Source organism: Canis lupus, chromosome 16 (assembly GCF_048164855.1).
Source record: "Canis lupus baileyi chromosome 16, mCanLup2.hap1, whole genome shotgun sequence".
NCBI classification, from domain to species: domain Eukaryota; kingdom Metazoa; phylum Chordata; class Mammalia; order Carnivora; family Canidae; genus Canis; species Canis lupus.
In genome coordinates, this window is record NC_132853.1 from 21,434,552 (window position 1) to 21,451,296 (window position 16,745).

General features: G+C 40.1%; 1 protein-coding gene, 1 long non-coding RNA gene and 1 pseudogene across 6 annotated transcripts in view; 2 read left to right on the plus strand and 1 right to left on the minus strand.

The window, feature by feature from the left end:
* Window positions 1-16,745, minus strand: part of ASIC2 (acid sensing ion channel subunit 2) — a 995,000-nt gene that overhangs the window by 386,878 nt on the left and 591,377 nt on the right. The gene's annotated exons all lie outside the window — the stretch shown is intronic.
* Window positions 1-16,745, plus strand: part of LOC140606295 (uncharacterized) — a 100,149-nt gene that overhangs the window by 58,559 nt on the left and 24,845 nt on the right. The gene's annotated exons all lie outside the window — the stretch shown is intronic.
* LOC140605612 (THAP domain-containing protein 2 pseudogene) lies at window positions 2,364-3,072 on the plus strand (annotated as a pseudogene).

Genomic DNA, 16,745 nt, shown 5'->3' on the forward strand with positions numbered 1-16,745 from the left:
CCATAGTTAATGGGACATTGTTCCCATCTCTAAACAATAAGTCAGGGGCCCCATAGTCTCTTTGCTCTCCTCTGTGTTACCTCCCTGATGCAACCTGCAATAAAGTAATTAAAATGATTGTAGAGGGAGTCCTAGGAGATGAAAGATGCTGATGAGACAGTCAGATGCTGTGAGCTCACCCAGTCCTCTCAGCGCTGCATGCCAGGGGTGACTGGGTTGGTCTCCTGCTATTCTCCTAAGAATGGGCACTGGTACCAGTTGCAACTGTGTGATACCTGTGGTGCTTAGAAGCATCAATAGACATTTTTTGAGCACCTGTAACATGTTAGGTGTAGGAGATACAAAATGTAGTAAGATCCTCTTGTTCTCAAAGAACTCTTAGCTTGGTAGAAACAAACAAGGAAAGAGATAATAGAATGTGATACGTACTGCACTTGGGGACCTGTGGAAGTCCAGAGGAGGCACTGCACTTAGTCTAAGAAGTCTTTAGAGGAAGTGAGATCTGAGGTGTTTTGTTACCTGAGAAAAGATGGAGGGAAGTCAACACAAGAGGAGTAGCAGATACAATGTACAGGTGTGGGAGCTTGAGACTTTTCAGGGGATTGCAAACACCTCCTTATAGATCTAAGCATTATCCTAGGATCTACAGTTTAGAGGAGTGGCCCAAAGGCAGCTGGCGAGCAACACCTCTTTGAGTACCAGACTGTACATGAAAGGCACACTGTGGGCAGAATTCACCATTTCGCATCACCCCACCCTGCTGCATACCCATGTCCTACCCTTCCTTTTCACCAACCATGGATGACCTCCCCTTTATTGCCCCAGTCTAATGGTTGCTCCAGTCCTATTCCCAGAACCAGGACTTTGATTTGCTCTGTCCTCTGCTGCTTGACCCACTGAAAACCTGGCTACTGGCTACTTTCTTTCTTCTGTCTCCTGCCTATGTCTTGTTAAAACTGGCTTCCATGTGACCAGTGTTTTACTGGACCAGGAGGTGGACAGAGGAGGCCTGAGAAAGAAGAAACCCAAATGCTGGGAGGGATCCCAGGAGGCACATCTGGAAGAGACATTAAGAGTAGGGCACCCCAAGGGGGCACCTGGGTGGTTCAGCCTGGTAAGCGTCTAACTCTTGGTTTCAGCTCCTGTCATGATCTCATGGTTGTGAGGTCAAGTCCCACATGGGGCTCTGCACTCAGCATAGAGTCTGCTTCTCTCTCTCTCCCTCTGCCCCTCCTCTCCTCTCTCTCATAAATAAATAAATCTTTGAAAAAGAAGAGTAGAGCACCCTAGGTCCCTATGGGAGAAATGTGGCATATGGAAGTGGGGGCACTAACTAGCATAAAACCCTGAGTAAGAAGGTAAAGAGCTCCTGAGTATTTTCTACTTCCTATCAGTAGCCCTAGAACAGGAGTCACGGTGTAGATGCCTTCTGTGCATATAGGGCCAGGAGGATTGTGTAAATGGGTAATCTGGTCAGTGAACCAATGGAGAGGGCTGGGCCAGAGCAAATAGGAGAACCCAAATCCATCTATTGGGTGATGCAGCCAATTGCTGCCATGTGGGAATGCAGGTGCAGTGTAACTAGACATTGGAATTTCTCAAGATAAACCAAAAATCTGGATCTTAATGGAAAATAATTGCTAGTTAGTTCACATAAAAACAAAAAACACCTCTACATAGAAAACATGCAGACAGCATGGTTTTTGAATTTCAGCAATTCCCCCACATAAGACAAACAGAGCAACTAGAGACCAAAACTACAGACATTGACAGCACACCAGGTGATGAGGTACTCCCATGAACTCTGCCACACAAGTAGGTGGGGACAAATCACTAACAACCCCAAGCCCTATGTGGTATCAGCATCTATGTAGGAGGCAGCAGAGGGAGTGGTCAGATATTGGATGGACCTGAGAATAGAACCATACCCAAATAGCCAACAGATGCTCACTGGTAGGCAGGGAGGTGGAGTAGCAATTTGAAAACAGCCGTTGAAAAACTAAAAGTTCTGCCCAGGCAGGAGAGTTTCATAGTCATGGGGAGAAGGGAAGAGACACCTTTTTAATTGCTCCAAGAATAGCAGCCAAAGAGATGCACTGGCCTCATTCCCTTTTGGGGACTGGGAGGAGGCATCTTGTCCCACTGGAGCTTCAGGACTGTCTGCTATGCTGGCTTAAGTCTATCATATTAATAAACAGACAAGGAAAGTTGGCACCCCCCACCAATACAACACACCCATCTTTCTCACCAGCTTCTAGGACTCCTCTCCAAAAGTTCCTTCCCCTGCCTTACTTGACCAGCCTTTGCCCAGAGGAAGGAAGTGTAGCAGTCAGTGCCTTAGAACAGCCTTAGGACAGGGCTAAATGAGGGGCAGGGAAGGGCTGGCCAATTGTGCAGCAGCAGGCTGTGCTACTACCCACAACACGCATGTTAACATCAGCTTCCACAGGTTTCGTCTGGATCCTAAAAGAAGAAAAGAATGGGCTTGCCAGCTTAGACACAACAATTTTGTGCCAAGAAAACACACTTTTCTTTGTTCAAAGCACTTTGAAGCCTCCTGTTTTGACTCAACAGGACAAACTCGGTGACTTAAAATGGATGCAATTCCAACCATTTTTTATTTTTATACCCATTGAAAGTCTATGAAACTCAAATCAAGGAATCTTTTGAAGAAAAACAACAGTTGTACTCCAACAGAACCATCTACTTTAAGATCAAACCTTAGTAGTTATCAAGTACTACTTGAACACAGTTACTGCTTTTAGGAATCCTATGGAGGCAAAAAAAAAAAAAAGAGGATAATTGAGCTGGAAAAAGAAATAGCAAGCTTAAGCAAGACAATGAAAACTTGTTTACATAAAGAACACAGAGCAACACAAAGATGGATCAAGGCTGCCTGCCTGGGGAAGAATCTGGAAGCAAGGAACATATTACTGAAGGGCACATCAGAATACATTTTACCAGCTGCCTTAAGCAGTCTTCCTTTGGAAGATTTCAAGATTCTTGAACAAGATCAATAAGATAAAACATTGCCCCATGCCTCTAAAACAGATCAAGCATACCTTCATTTAAGATTAGCTTACATAGGACTTGATGCCCAACCTTCATTCTATTCAGGGGTAAAAATATTTAAGGAAATTATGCCAAAATTGGGTATTTAATAAAGTTTTACTTGAAGTAACATTATTACTGTATACTGTAATTTATGAAGACTTGATTATGAAAGGAAATGGAAACTTTTAATGAAATTTTTATTTGAAAAAATGGAAGTGCTTTACATGAGAATTTGTGAGAATTATAGACTTAATGATTTTGCTAGGAAATTGTATATTTTTTGCAAGGTATTTTGTGCTTCTGTCTTTTAAAGAACTATGACAACGTGTTTATATTAGAAAAGAATTTTTTTCCTGTACCTGTTAGGATATTGCATTCTAAATGAGATGCTAAGTAGGAGTTAACCAACATTAGATACCACTTAAAAAAAAAAAAGACACTGGAATTTCTGCCCAGTTTACCAGTGGGTGAATGCAAGGGGTCTGTGGAGTGAGGTCTGATGAGATGGAGCAGTCCAGACTCTATGATGTTGAGAACTGACCAGTCAGGGATCGTCAGTCCACAAACATGAGAAATTCTGATGTGGGATCAAAACTGAGTAGAATAGGGACAATAGAATTAAAAGAAGGAAATGATCCATATAAAGTGGGGTAGGGGAGCAGACCCAGGACATCTCAGAAGGTAAGCTGCCATACTTTTAAATACTACACAAAACAACTAAAGAGGGAGCCCATGAAGTTAAGAAGCTACCCTGAGAGGGCCTCCTTCACAAAGTTCAGGAAAATTGCATTTACTTAAAAATAAACACCATAAAAATGTTGAGGGTGAAAGCCACACAAAATTATTATTAGAACAAATAGAATACAGAACAGAGTAACATCTTTATAGATGGTGAAAGTATGCCAGAAAGAGACATCTACAAAACAAATCAAAACTGCAACCTATTATTCAAAATGAGCTAAAAGACATTAAGGGAATGACATCATCCACATAAATGAGAGTGATAATAATCATAACCTCATAAATTACATGACAAATCAAGAAGAAGTTAGAGGAAAAAAGTCATTTCAGCAATGAAGACCCAATAGAGGGAACACGAGAGTAAATAGACATAATAAATAATGCCTTACAGATAATAAAAGGTAAAAAGGAAGAAAATTTTAAGACTCAAAAGAAGTAGGAAATAAAAAGAAGATAAAAAGGAATTTGAGAGAAAATGGAAATACTGAAAGAGACATAGAATATCTATCTACAGCAATAGGAGACCCTGAAAAACAGAACCAAAGCACAGGGACAGAGCAAATACTAGAAATTATAATTTAAGGAAACTCTCCTGAAATAACAACAATTAAAGATCTGAACCTGCGTACTGAAAGAACACATGCACATGGAGTACCTGAAAAATTGAACTTGAATGACCGAAAGCAAGACATTTTGGTAAAATTGCTGCAGTTTAAGAAGAAAATAAAACAGCAGAAGAAAATTATTTAGGCATATAGCCAAAAAAGAGGAAATGGCTTATAAGGGAAAGAAAAATTAGGTTATCAGACTTTCTGACAATAATGCTTTATGTTGGAGGACAATGAAACAACATTTTTAAGGCACCTAAGGAAAGCAAATATAAATCAGGAGTTTTATAGCCAGAGAAACTGGCTTTTGTGTATAAAGGGCACAGGTAACTCCTATCAGCATGTAAAAAACTCAAGGAATATTATTCCTAGGAGCTCTTCCCGAGGGATTTACTAGATAATAAGCTTCCAATAAGCAAAATAAGCAGAGCCATTGGTATGAAGGACTGGTAGTGAGCATTACTGCACAGCTAATATAACAGTAAGACTGAATGATAACTGAAAGGCAGCGAGTATAGTCTGCAAGGGTATATGATTTGAAAATATAGATGCAATACAATTACAAAGTTCAGGGGACAATGAGGGGAACATAAGCAGATTTTTTAAAAAACATTTTATTAAAGAAATAAAAATAAATAAAAAACATTTTATTTTATTATGTATTTGAGAGAGACTGAATATGCTAGAGAGCACGAGGGGGGTTGGCAAGTACAGAGGAAGAGAGAAGCAGGCTTCCCACTCAGCAGGAAGCTCTATGTGGGGCTTGATCCTGGAACTCCAGGATCATGACCTGAACCACCCAGGTGCCTCATATGTGGATGTTTTTTCCAATTATTTTCAGTAATCATATTTGTGGTGGTAGGATTTGTATTATTTTTCTGAGACTGTTGAATGGATAATGTGAGATAAAGCAAATGATTAATCATGGGGAATTCTATCTTATTATTTCCTGCATCCTTAAGAATCCAGGAGACTCAGTTTGGCAGAAAGGAGATATGGATGCAAGAGGGAAGAGATTAGGTAAACTGCAGAAGCTCTGAATCTGAGTTGAAAGTATCCATGTCTGTAGTATGTATATTTTATAGCTCTGTCCACTGAAAAGGCCTAGAAACCATGACCAAATTAGCAGCAATGAGCATCCCTAGGACACCGATGGTGGTCCACTAGAAGGAATAGAGACTTCTTGAGAATTGTCTGATTTCATTTTTTTAAAACAGATTTTATTTATTTGAGAAAGAAAGAGCAGAGCGAGTGAGAGAGCACAGAAGTGGGGGGCAGAGGCAGAGAGAGATGAGGAAGAAGCAAACTCCCCTTTGAGCAGGGAGCCCTATGCAGCATTTGATCCCAGGACTCTAGGGATCAGGGATCATGACCTGAGCCGAAGGAAGATACTCAGCCACTGAGCCATCCAGGTGTCCCAAGAAATGTCTGATTTCAGATCTGAGGCTAGAAACGTGCAAGATAAGCCTGGAATATTTTGTCATACTCAATGGAGAGAGGTTACCCAAAGTGACTAAATTTATGCTAAAGGATGCTGGGGCCAACTTCAAGAAATCCCTCTGACCAAAGATGAATCTATCTGAATTCCAGGAAGGGTAATAGAAGTGGATTAAGACCCATCACATATACTTAAATACTTGTGTTCATAATCATACTTACACATTTATAAAGTTTATATATATATATATATATATATATATATATATATATATATATATACACACACACACACATATATATCAGCTTGGGAAGATAATAGGGAAACAGTTCATTATTTGATATCTGATAAAAAAAGAAAATGAATCAAGCATTTATTCTGCTTTTCCTAAAGGGAAAACTGCAGGGAAAGTATCTCTTTATAGAAGCATTCCAAATGATAAATGGAAAAGAGATGATTACATTAGAATATCATTGTAACCTCTAAGAAATGATTGGCTCTAGGCATTGAGTATCAATGGCTGTAAGCATCATAAAAGGAAAAAAAAGACGTCAGTCGACTCCTGATGTACCACTTGTGGCCTGGCCAAAGGGGTTGAACCTGAGTGATATCAGGCCCCTGGACTCAGTTGCCCATTTGCAGGAAATGCAGGGGACAGCATTGCATATTGAGCTGCAATACAAGTGAGCAATCGGAAAATCCTAAACAGTGTAAGTTGTTAGAAACAGGAAGGGAAGGAGAGCAAGCTGTAGTGCCTTAAAACACACGCCAAGGTGTTTAAATGGGCAGGACTAAATTCTGGTCACTAGAGATGCACATTTGGGGAATAAAACTATAGAGAAAACACAAAGAATGGTTTCCTGTGAAAGTCTGAATATAATCCTTTGAGGGGAGAGAGGAAAGATGGTGACTGTGAAGGGGCACAGGGAAGGGACTTCCAGGGTCACTGGCTAAGTTCTATTTCTTGACCCTGGGGGTGGTTATGAGGGTCTTATGATAATACTATAGTAATATATTTTTCAAGCTATAAATGTATTTTTTTCTTTTTTTTTTTTTAAAGATTTTATTTATTTATTTGAGAGAGAGGGAGAACATGAGCAGGGGCAGGAAAAGGGAGAAGCCGACTCCCTGCTGAGCAGTGATCAGGGATGTGGGGCTCAACCCTCAGATCATGACCTGAGCCAAAGGCAGACATTTAACCATCTGAGCACCCAGGTGCCCCTATTTTGTGTGTTTTTCTGTATTGTTTTATTTATTTATTTTTAAAAGGCTTATATTTTAACATATATATCTCTGTAGGCCAAAGATAACAAACCTGTGGGCCCCCCTTGGTCACTAAGACCTCTCCCTGTTCCAATTCTGTCTGAGGACACTGGGTATTGGCTTTAACGTGGATTCCCAACTGAGTATTCTCCTGCCTTTTAGACAGTTAAAGAGATTATTCCAAAGAATACGTAGAAGTCATGAGAGTAAACTATGGGCTTTTATTAGGCAGTCAAGAATGAGCTGAATAATAAAATAAAAGTTGGCCCAGAGTAGAGGGCTCCCTGCATTTGACATTTCTACTTTATTCTAACCAGGAGCTCTCTGGGAGAGTTCCAGAAAATGTCATGAGAAATGTATATTTATAATGGTGGCTCAATATTGTTAGGTGAATCCTGCTTTAGCATCCAATATGCAAAATTTCATGGTAATTGTGATATTTTCATCACAATGTATATTTCCATCACAATTAGGATTCTTCCCTTTAAAGGTGAGTTTGGCTTCAAGATTCCTTTAAATAGCAGCTGGCAGGATAAGGTAAGCATTTGTTTACAGAACTGTAATTGCTTCACAGTGTGGAGGGAGGTGTGGGCTGTTTGAGGATTGTGCCAGCCCCTGGGCAAACAAGGCATAGTTACACAGAGGGAACCCATGGTTGGGAGGGCCAAGATGTGCATAACAATGCAAAGAATTAGGGAATGTTCTGTATTTCCTGCTCAGGCCAAACCCCCAACTTTTCTTCCTCATTAGCTTGGATCATCTCACAGTAAGAACTTTCGGGAAGAAAATCAGGGCGTTCAGAATTTCTGAATCACTTTGTTGAGCACATTTTCTCATTATTCAAATTAGTCATAAAGGCTGTTTTTGCTATTTTGGGGTTCTTCAGCATCTGAATTCCCTTCCTATGTTTGGAGACTTCTCTATGGTATGGAATTGGGTGAGAAGAGACTATCTTTCACCCTAACAGCTGAAAAGTCCAATGACTCATTTTTCCAGTCTCCTTCGTGGCTAGGAGGCAGCTGCAGGACCTGGGTCCGGCCAATCAGAAACACTCACTCCAGACTTTGTGGTCAAGAAACAGTGATGGTGGGGAATTCTGGAAGCAGAAGTGAAGGGTGGAGTAGCATCCTGTTTCTACAGATGGGATGGTAGGCTCATTTGTGCAAACTTTAGTGTCTGCTTCAATGGTGACAGGAGCAGGGTTTTCACAGGTCTTATTCTAGAGTGTGGGCTATCCTGTACAGCCTACCTGTTTTCCTGCTTGTTTTCTGAGGATGATTCTATTCTATAGTCTTCTTGGCAAATCTTTGAGCAACCCAGTATCTTTCAACGAAGGTCTTCTCTGCTTAAATCATGTGGAGTCTTTTTTTCTCTCCCCCCTCCTTTTTTTGTGGTTTGTTTTTCCTGTAACTTTCAATTTATTTTATTTTTTTTTAAGATTTTCTATATTTATTCATGAGAGACACAGAGAGAGGCAGAGACATAGGCAAAGGGAGAAGCAGGCTCCTCCACAGGGAGCCCGATGTCGACTTGATCCCCGAACTGGGATCATGTCCTGAGCCAAAGGCAGACACTCAGCGGTTGAGCCACCCAGGTATCCCATGTAACTTTCAATTTAGAAATCTGGTAGATAGCATGGTTTGAGGCAATGCCATGATGAGCCATTTGGCATGAGAATGGACAAGACCTCAAAGAAGGCAGATAAACTGATCTTTATGAGAAAGAAGAGGATTATATATATATATTTGAAAGGTTGAAAGGAGTGGAAAGCAGGATGGAAAGAAGAAAGAAGAGAGGGTATGGAGTTGAAACAATGTAGGGTAAAGAACCTGTGAATATTTCCAGAGGTACCTTAAGAGCATGTTAACAACTTCAAATATTCTTTGTAAAGTTGCTTTAATGCTCTAGTGTAAATTACTCCCTCTTCCTCAGCTCCACAAAGTGTCTAAAATATACTCCAAACTCACCAGTGCTTTGTGTGAGTGGGGTTTTGGGTATGTGGAAAGCAAGGAGAGAGAGTTCACAAATAGACTGTATGAAGGCAGACAGAGGACCTATGAGAAAAATTAGGAACCCAGAATCAGAGGAGGACGGAAGAATTTAAGTCCTCTGGATGTTTTCAAACATTTTTAGGAGGGGATATTACAGAATGATGATAGGTTTCAAGAGATTACAAGACCCTGGCTGGCCTCTAGATCCACTGAGAGGAGTGGAGGAAGCATCACTACCCATATGAGAGATAAGGACAAAGCAGAAGGCAATGACCTCAGAGATGGGAATGTGGATGACAGTCAAGAGTAAGAACTGGTGAAGATAAATGAGGCAATACACAATTGGGAAAAGAAGATACAGAGCAGGGCAACTGAATTCTGGTGTGCTTTAATCCATTTATTTTTAATTAGATATTTTAATTAGATATGGTTTACATACCATAAAATTCATGCCTTGTAAAACTTCAGGTCAATGATTTTTGAGTTGTGCTACCATCATCATCATAAGCCATCCTTAATTTTCAGTACTTCAAAAGTTCTTTTGTGTCCTTTTGCAGCCAATCCATAGTGACATCCCCAGCCCCAAGCAAACACTGATCTACCTTCTGTCTCTATAAATTTGTCTTTTCTGAAAATGCCATACAAATAGAATCATGTAAGATACAGTCTTTTGGATCTTTCTTTCACTCAGCTTCATGATATTAAGGTTCTTCCATTATATAGTATATCTCAGCAGTTTGCTTTTTTTGTTGTTGTTGCTGGATAATACTCTATTGCACATATATACTACATTTTTAAAATCCATTCAACAGTTAATAAGCAATTGGATTGCTCCCATATTTTGGCTATTACAAGTAAGGCCACTATAAACACTTGCATACAAGTCTTCCTGTTTTCATCTCTCTTGGGTAGATACCTAATTGTTGGGTCACATGGTAACTCCATCTTTAACCTGTTGAGGAATTGCCAAACTGTTTTTTAAAGTGGCTGTACTTTATACTTCCACTCACAATAAATGAGGTCTCCAGTTTTTTCACATACTCACTCAGATCAACTATTCTTTTTTTTTTTTCAGATCAACTATTCTTAGTTTTTTTGATTAGAGATATTGTAGTGGATAGATATGTAGTGTTATCTCATTGTTGCTTCAATTTGCATTTCCCTAATGACTTAAAGACATGCAGTATCTTTTCATAAGCTGATTAACCATTCTTTGTTTTTTTTGGTATTATGCTACCCAAGTCTTCTGCCCATTAACTTTCTTTTTTTTAAGATTTTATTTATTCGAGAGAAAGTGCGTGCCTGAGCGCGAGCATGAGAAAGAAAGAGAGAGAGAGAGAGAGCTTGCGAGAGCAAGAGAGAGGGGAAAGGGCAGAGGGAGAGGGAGAAGCGGACTCTGCTGAGCAGGGCGCCCTACTCAGGACTTGATCCCAGGGTCCTGGGATTGTGACCTGAGTCCAACAAAGGCAAACACTTAACTGCCTGAGCCACCCAGGTACTCAGTTTGGTTTTTTAATTTTTATTTATTTTTATTTTTTTATTTTTTATTTTAAGTAATCTCTACACTCAATGTTAGGCTCAAACTCACAATCCCAGATCAAGAGTCAAATGCTCCACTGAATGAGTCAGGCAAGCACCCCTCCTCTGCCCATTAAAAAAAAAAAAAAGAACTGTTTGTCTTCTATAATTCAGTTTTAAGAATTCTCTATGTAGTCTGAATATAAGTCCTTTATATTACTTGCAAATATTTATATTACTTGCAAATATTCTCTCTTACTCTGTGGCTTATCTTTTCATTTTCTTAATGATGTCTTTTGAAGAATGATTTTTTTTTTTATTTAGATGGAGTCTAATTTGTCAAATTGTTTTTTTTTTTTTATAGGCCATACTTTTGGTGTTATATCTCTGAAGTCTTTGCCTAATACAAAGTCAGAAAGATTTTCTTCTATAAAGAAGGTTTTTAGTTTTAGCTCTTACATTAGGCCTATGATCCATTTTGAGCTAATTTTTGTGTATCATATGATGTAAGGGTATAAGTTTGTATATTAATATCCTATGGTCCTAGCACCAGTGGTTGAACAGACCATCCTTATTCCACTGAACTGAGTTGGCACCTTTGTCAAAAATTAATTGACCATTAATAAAAGAATTTATTTTGGAACTTTCATTTCTGTTCCATTGATCTATATGTCTGTTCTTAGTGTGGCATAGTACCATACTTCTTTAGTTTCTGTAGATTTTTACTAAGTTTTGAAATTGGGTAGTCCAAATTTGTACATTCACAAAATAGTTCTGTTTATTTGACATCTTTTGCATTTATATCTAAATTTTATAACCAGTTTGTCAGTTTCCTAAAAAAAGAACTTTGAGGGATCCCTGGGTGGCGCAGCGGTTTAGTGCCTGCCTTTGGCCCAGGGCGCGATCCTGGAGACCCAGGATCAAATCCCACGTCAGGCTCCCGGTGCATGGAGCCTGCTTCTCCCTCTGCCTGTGTCTCTGCCTCTCTCTCTCTCACTGTGTGCCTATCATAAATAAATAAAAATTAAAAAAAAAAAAAAAAGAACTTTGAGAACTCTTCTGGGTTCAAGTTGAATCTATAGATCAACTGAGTCCTCCAAACCAAGGACATGGACTATTGCATTATAGTTTTCAGTGATCAAGTTTTGCACTACTTTTGTTAAATTTGTTTAAGTATTTTATTCTTTTTGATACCATTGTGAATGAGATTATCTTCCTAATTTTATTTTTGGATTATTCATTGCTAGCATATAAATATGCAACTGATTTTGAAAAACTGATCTTGTATCCTGCACCTTTGCAAAGTTTATTCATTGGTTCTAGTAGTGTTGTTTTTCTTTTTTTTCCTCCTGGATAGATTTCATAGGTTTTTCTACATATAGGATCATGCTGTAACAGAATAAGAAGTGTTACCTTTTGTTTTCCTGTCTGTGTGCTGTTAATTTCCTTTTCTTGTCTTATTACACTGGTTAGAACCTTCAGTATAATACTGAATAGAAGTAATGAGGATTAGGGATGCCTGGGTGGCTCAGTGGTTGCGTGTCTGCCTTTGGCTCAGGGTGTGATCGCAGAGTCCCAGGATCAAGTCCCACATCAGGCTTCTGCATAGTGTCTCTGCCTCTCTCTCCCTGTGTCTCTTATGAATAAATAAATAAAATCTTTTTTAAAAAAAGTAATGAGAATTAATATCCTTGCTTTTTTTCTGATCTTCAGGAGGAAACATTCAGTCTTTCATCATTAAGTATTATGTAAATTGTAGGGTTTTCATAGGTATCCTTTATACAGCGAGGAAGTTCCCTGCTATTCTTATTTTGTTGAAAAAAAATTTTATCATGATTGGATGTTAGATTTTGTGAAATGCTTTTTTTTGCACTTAATGTGATTATGTGGTTTTTGCTCTTTATCCTACTAATATGGCATATTACATGAAATGATTTTCATATGTTGAGCTGATCTTGCATCCCTGGGACAAATCCCACTTGGTCATGATGTATAATCTTTTTAATATGTTAATTAATTCAGTTTGTTAATATTTAAAACATTTTGCATTTATGTTTATAAAGAATATTGATCTGTAGGTCTTCTTTTTTGTGATGCCTTTGTCTGTCTTTGGTATTTGGGTAATAGCAGTGTTACTCTCTAATGAGTTGGGAAGTATTCCCCACTCCTCTATTCCCTGAGGAGTTTATAGAGGATTGGTATTATTTCCTCTTTAAAAATGTGATAGAATTCAACAGTGAAGCCATCTGGGGCTGAGCTTTTTATGTGTGTGGAAGATTTTTAATTATTAATTCAATTCCTTTTCTTGTTAGAGGCCTATTCACATTTTGCATTCCTTTTTGAGTCAGTTTTGGTAATCTGTGCCCATTTGCCTGGACTTAATCTGCAGAATTTTTTGCCATGTGCTGTGCAGCTGCTTATGTCTCTGTGCAGCTTCTTAAAAATTTCTTATTTTTAGCTTGTCATCCTCAAGCCTTTTTTTCCACGTAGCTTAGTGGTCATGCAATGATTGGGCAGAATTTGTGCTCAAACACCTCTAGCCAACAGGGCTACTACCAACTTCTGCAGGTGGATCTATGTGTGGGCTAGGGAGTGCATTTAAAGGTCATGTAATTTTCAACTTTGCCGTGTTTTTTACTTTCCACCAGGCATTCCCAGGTCCCTGATGTTTGAACAGCCAGGTCAGGCATGGATGTATGGAGAGCTTATCGAGCCCCCTGTAGTCTCTCATCTCTCATTTCCAGGATCTCCCTGTTAAACTTCAGGCTAGTTCTTGGGTCTATAGTTCACCTCACCTGGGATCTCAACCTGAGGCTAAGAGAGCTACACTTTCCCCATTCACAGCTGGCACAGGCTCAGCCTTCTGCTCTCTATCAAGTCAGCCCCCTCTGGCAGTGAAGCTGCCAGTTTTTATGGCCAGCAAGAATGCCCTAGACTCCTGTTGTTCCTACCTAGTGTTCCAAAGTTTTTCAAATGTGTTGTTTGCCTTTGGCCAATTTCCAGAGACTTGAAATGGTTGTTTTTGACAATTTTGTCTAGTTTTTTAGCTGTTTTTTGCAAAGAGATTTGTTGACTTCTTCACTCCTCCATAGCCAGAAGTTCCTTTAGTCTTTTAAAAGGCTGGGTGTGTGACCTGTCAGCTAGGGTTCTCCTTGTTTTGAAGGTGCTATTGGGTATTTGGAAGCTAGAGTATAAGTCTTTTTTTTAAAGTCAGAGCTAGAAATGATGCCAGGGAAGGTATGATTTGGGGTATTAGATAGACTGAGAGGTGGAGAGAGACCAGGAGGTGATAGAGAGAATGAGGAGTGAATAGGACAGGGACACAGGGGTATAGACAAGAACTGAATTGATGGCCTATTGGAAAAAAGGGAATTCAAAAATGTTAAGAGCCTACTTTCCCTACTCTTAATGCCCAGACTAACAGCCACTGTTTCCATGAGTGTTTTTCCCAGGCTCCTCCCTGGTTTGAACCTCCATTCTTCTGGGGGAGAGGGTAGATGTTAGGGTAGGATGAGAATGCACTGACTAGGCCATGAGGAAGGTACAGTGGCAGGGAATTGTGTGCCAACTGGGAAATGGAAATGGTCTGCATGTAAACATCAACCAGTGGGGCTGGAGTTGCTGACTTCAACCTTAGCTCTAACATAAAGATTTGGTCCTTATATTTTTAAACCAGAGGTGGGCAGATTATAGCATGCAGGCCAAATCTGGCTTGCCATCCATTTTTGTAAATAAAGTTTTACTAGTACTTGGCCATACCCATTGTCTCCATGTTGTCTATAGCTGTTTTTACACTACCTTCACAGTATTAGGTAAGTTGGAGAAACTGCATGGCCTACAGGTATAACATACTTATTATCTGGCCCTCTATAGAAAAAAGATTGCCCCTCCTATTTTAATTAAAACTGTAGTAGATGACCTCCTTAAGGCATGATTATGTGGATAAAGCATCACACATACAATCAGAAATAGGAGGTTAAGTCTGGGCTATGCTACATATCAGCCGTGATACCCAGGGCAAGCATTGGCTGTCTTTGGGCACAAATCCACTGGAAAATGGGAATCAGATGACTCTTTCTGTCTTTGGGGTTGTTCAAGCAAAACTACCACATGAGAAAGTATGCTGCAAACCACGTAGCACTATATATATGCTGTTTATTTTGATGTTTACAGAACACTCATGTTGACCTTTTAAATCCCCTGTTTGGATCTATTTTTTGTGGACTGAATGCAGCCTTATGTACTTTTCATGCGAAGTGTGTGATATAGCATTTTTAAAGGTACTTTCCTTGATTTGAAGAGGGAGTAGGAGACCGTTTCTATTACAGAGAAGAGAAAGATGGAACAAGAGAATTCTAAGAAAAACAAACTCCCTTGTGTCTTAGGCATACTGGTTAGCAGCAAAGGAATGGTCCAAAGGCCACTTTTCTTCCCAAGGACGCTCCTGCTGAAGAGGACAAACATTTGAGGCTTAATCTTATGAATTATTTCTTCTCCCTTTAAGAGCCTGAACACAGTAAACCCTATTACACCAGCAAGGGTAATTTCAGTGGTTGACATGAAACTGAATTTTAGGTGAGAGTTTATTAATAATTGTAACCCTGAGTTATAACTCAGAGCAGCTTAGAATTCCCGGCCTCTGTGGCTACAGCAAGAAAATGACTCCTTTAGGCACTTGGCCAAATTAGAGAAAAAGATTAGAATTCTCAGTGTGGATTCTCGACTGCAATGCTGAAGTCATCTGTAATCTGGCGGACCTTCTCAGTGGGGGAGGTTGCCAGTCTCTAGGTTCAGGAGATAAAGGCCACATTTTCTTCCCCACCTTGGTGTCTTCAGGTGAATTACTACAGAATGAGCTGTGATCTCTGCTCACTTTCTGCCTGCCCTGTGAGTTCGGGCCCTGGTGTGTGAATCCACAGGATCCAGGGGAGTGTTGATTGCATGTAATTGCCTATAATCACATGGCAAGGGAGGACTTCTGAGAGTCTGATGGGGCCAGAAAGGTTAAGACTAAGTGCATCTGAAGAAAACCAGAATCAGAGTCTGTCCCCAGTGGCAGATGGGTCCTGGGTGGCCTGCTTAGAGATGCCATTAACCAAGAGAAGTCAAGGGGGTCTGTCAAAGGAGGGCGTGCTTATTGGTATAACTGTTTGTCAAAGTACTACTGGAAATGGAGAAGTCATTACACTGGAACTAAATAGCCAGAGGCAGGCTTGAGCCATCAGATATCCTAATGAGGTATTAGGGACAGAGAGATGAAAGAGGTTCATTAGGGAGAGGAAAGCTCTAGAAGTGATTGTGAGGGGGCAAGGCAGGGTTGTTCTGAGCTGGACCTATGAACACTGAGTGTGATTAGCTAGTTCTCTTTTGGTTGAAAATAACAGAAACTGGCTCTGGGCAGCTTCAAGAGGGGAAAAGAGGTTGGGAGACAGATCCTGAAGGGATAACTGGAACATCTTGTAGAACTGAAGACTGAGATGCCTGCCAAGGATAAACCAGCACCAGGAGTTGGATTACCACGAAGGAACCAGACATTTTCCTCTCTCTGACTCTTGCCTCCTACTTCTCTTTAAGGCTTCTTTATTTTTATTTTTCACTGTCAAATAACATTTTTAAAAAAGATTTTATTTATTCATGAGAGAGAAAGAGAGAGAAGGAGAAAGAGAGAGAGAGAGAGAGAGAGGCAGAGGGAGAAACAGGATCCCCGCAAAACAGGGAGTCTGATAGGGGACTCAATCTCAGATCATGACCTGAGGGAAGGCAGATGCTTAATCCAGCTGAGCCACCCAGGCACCCACCAAAAGGTATTTTTTGCTAATCAGGCTATGGGTACTAGCAGCTCCTGAGTTAACACGCCCCTGGTTCTGGCTACCAGGGGAGACTGAGTTCTTTTCTCAGAGCTTAGTCTTCTTTGAAAGACTCTGGCCTTGTTCGCGTCAGGTAACCACTGCTGGACCAATCACCTGTTGTTAGGGTCATGCTGAAGAAGCATTCACCTCCTGCAATTAAAGATGGAGTGGGGAAGCAGTAATTCCCAGGAGAGAAGCTTCTAGAAGAGAGAAAAAAATGCTCCAGAGAAAGAACAGTAGCTCCCCATGACACCAGGTGTCCTGCACGGTGTTTTTTCCAGCT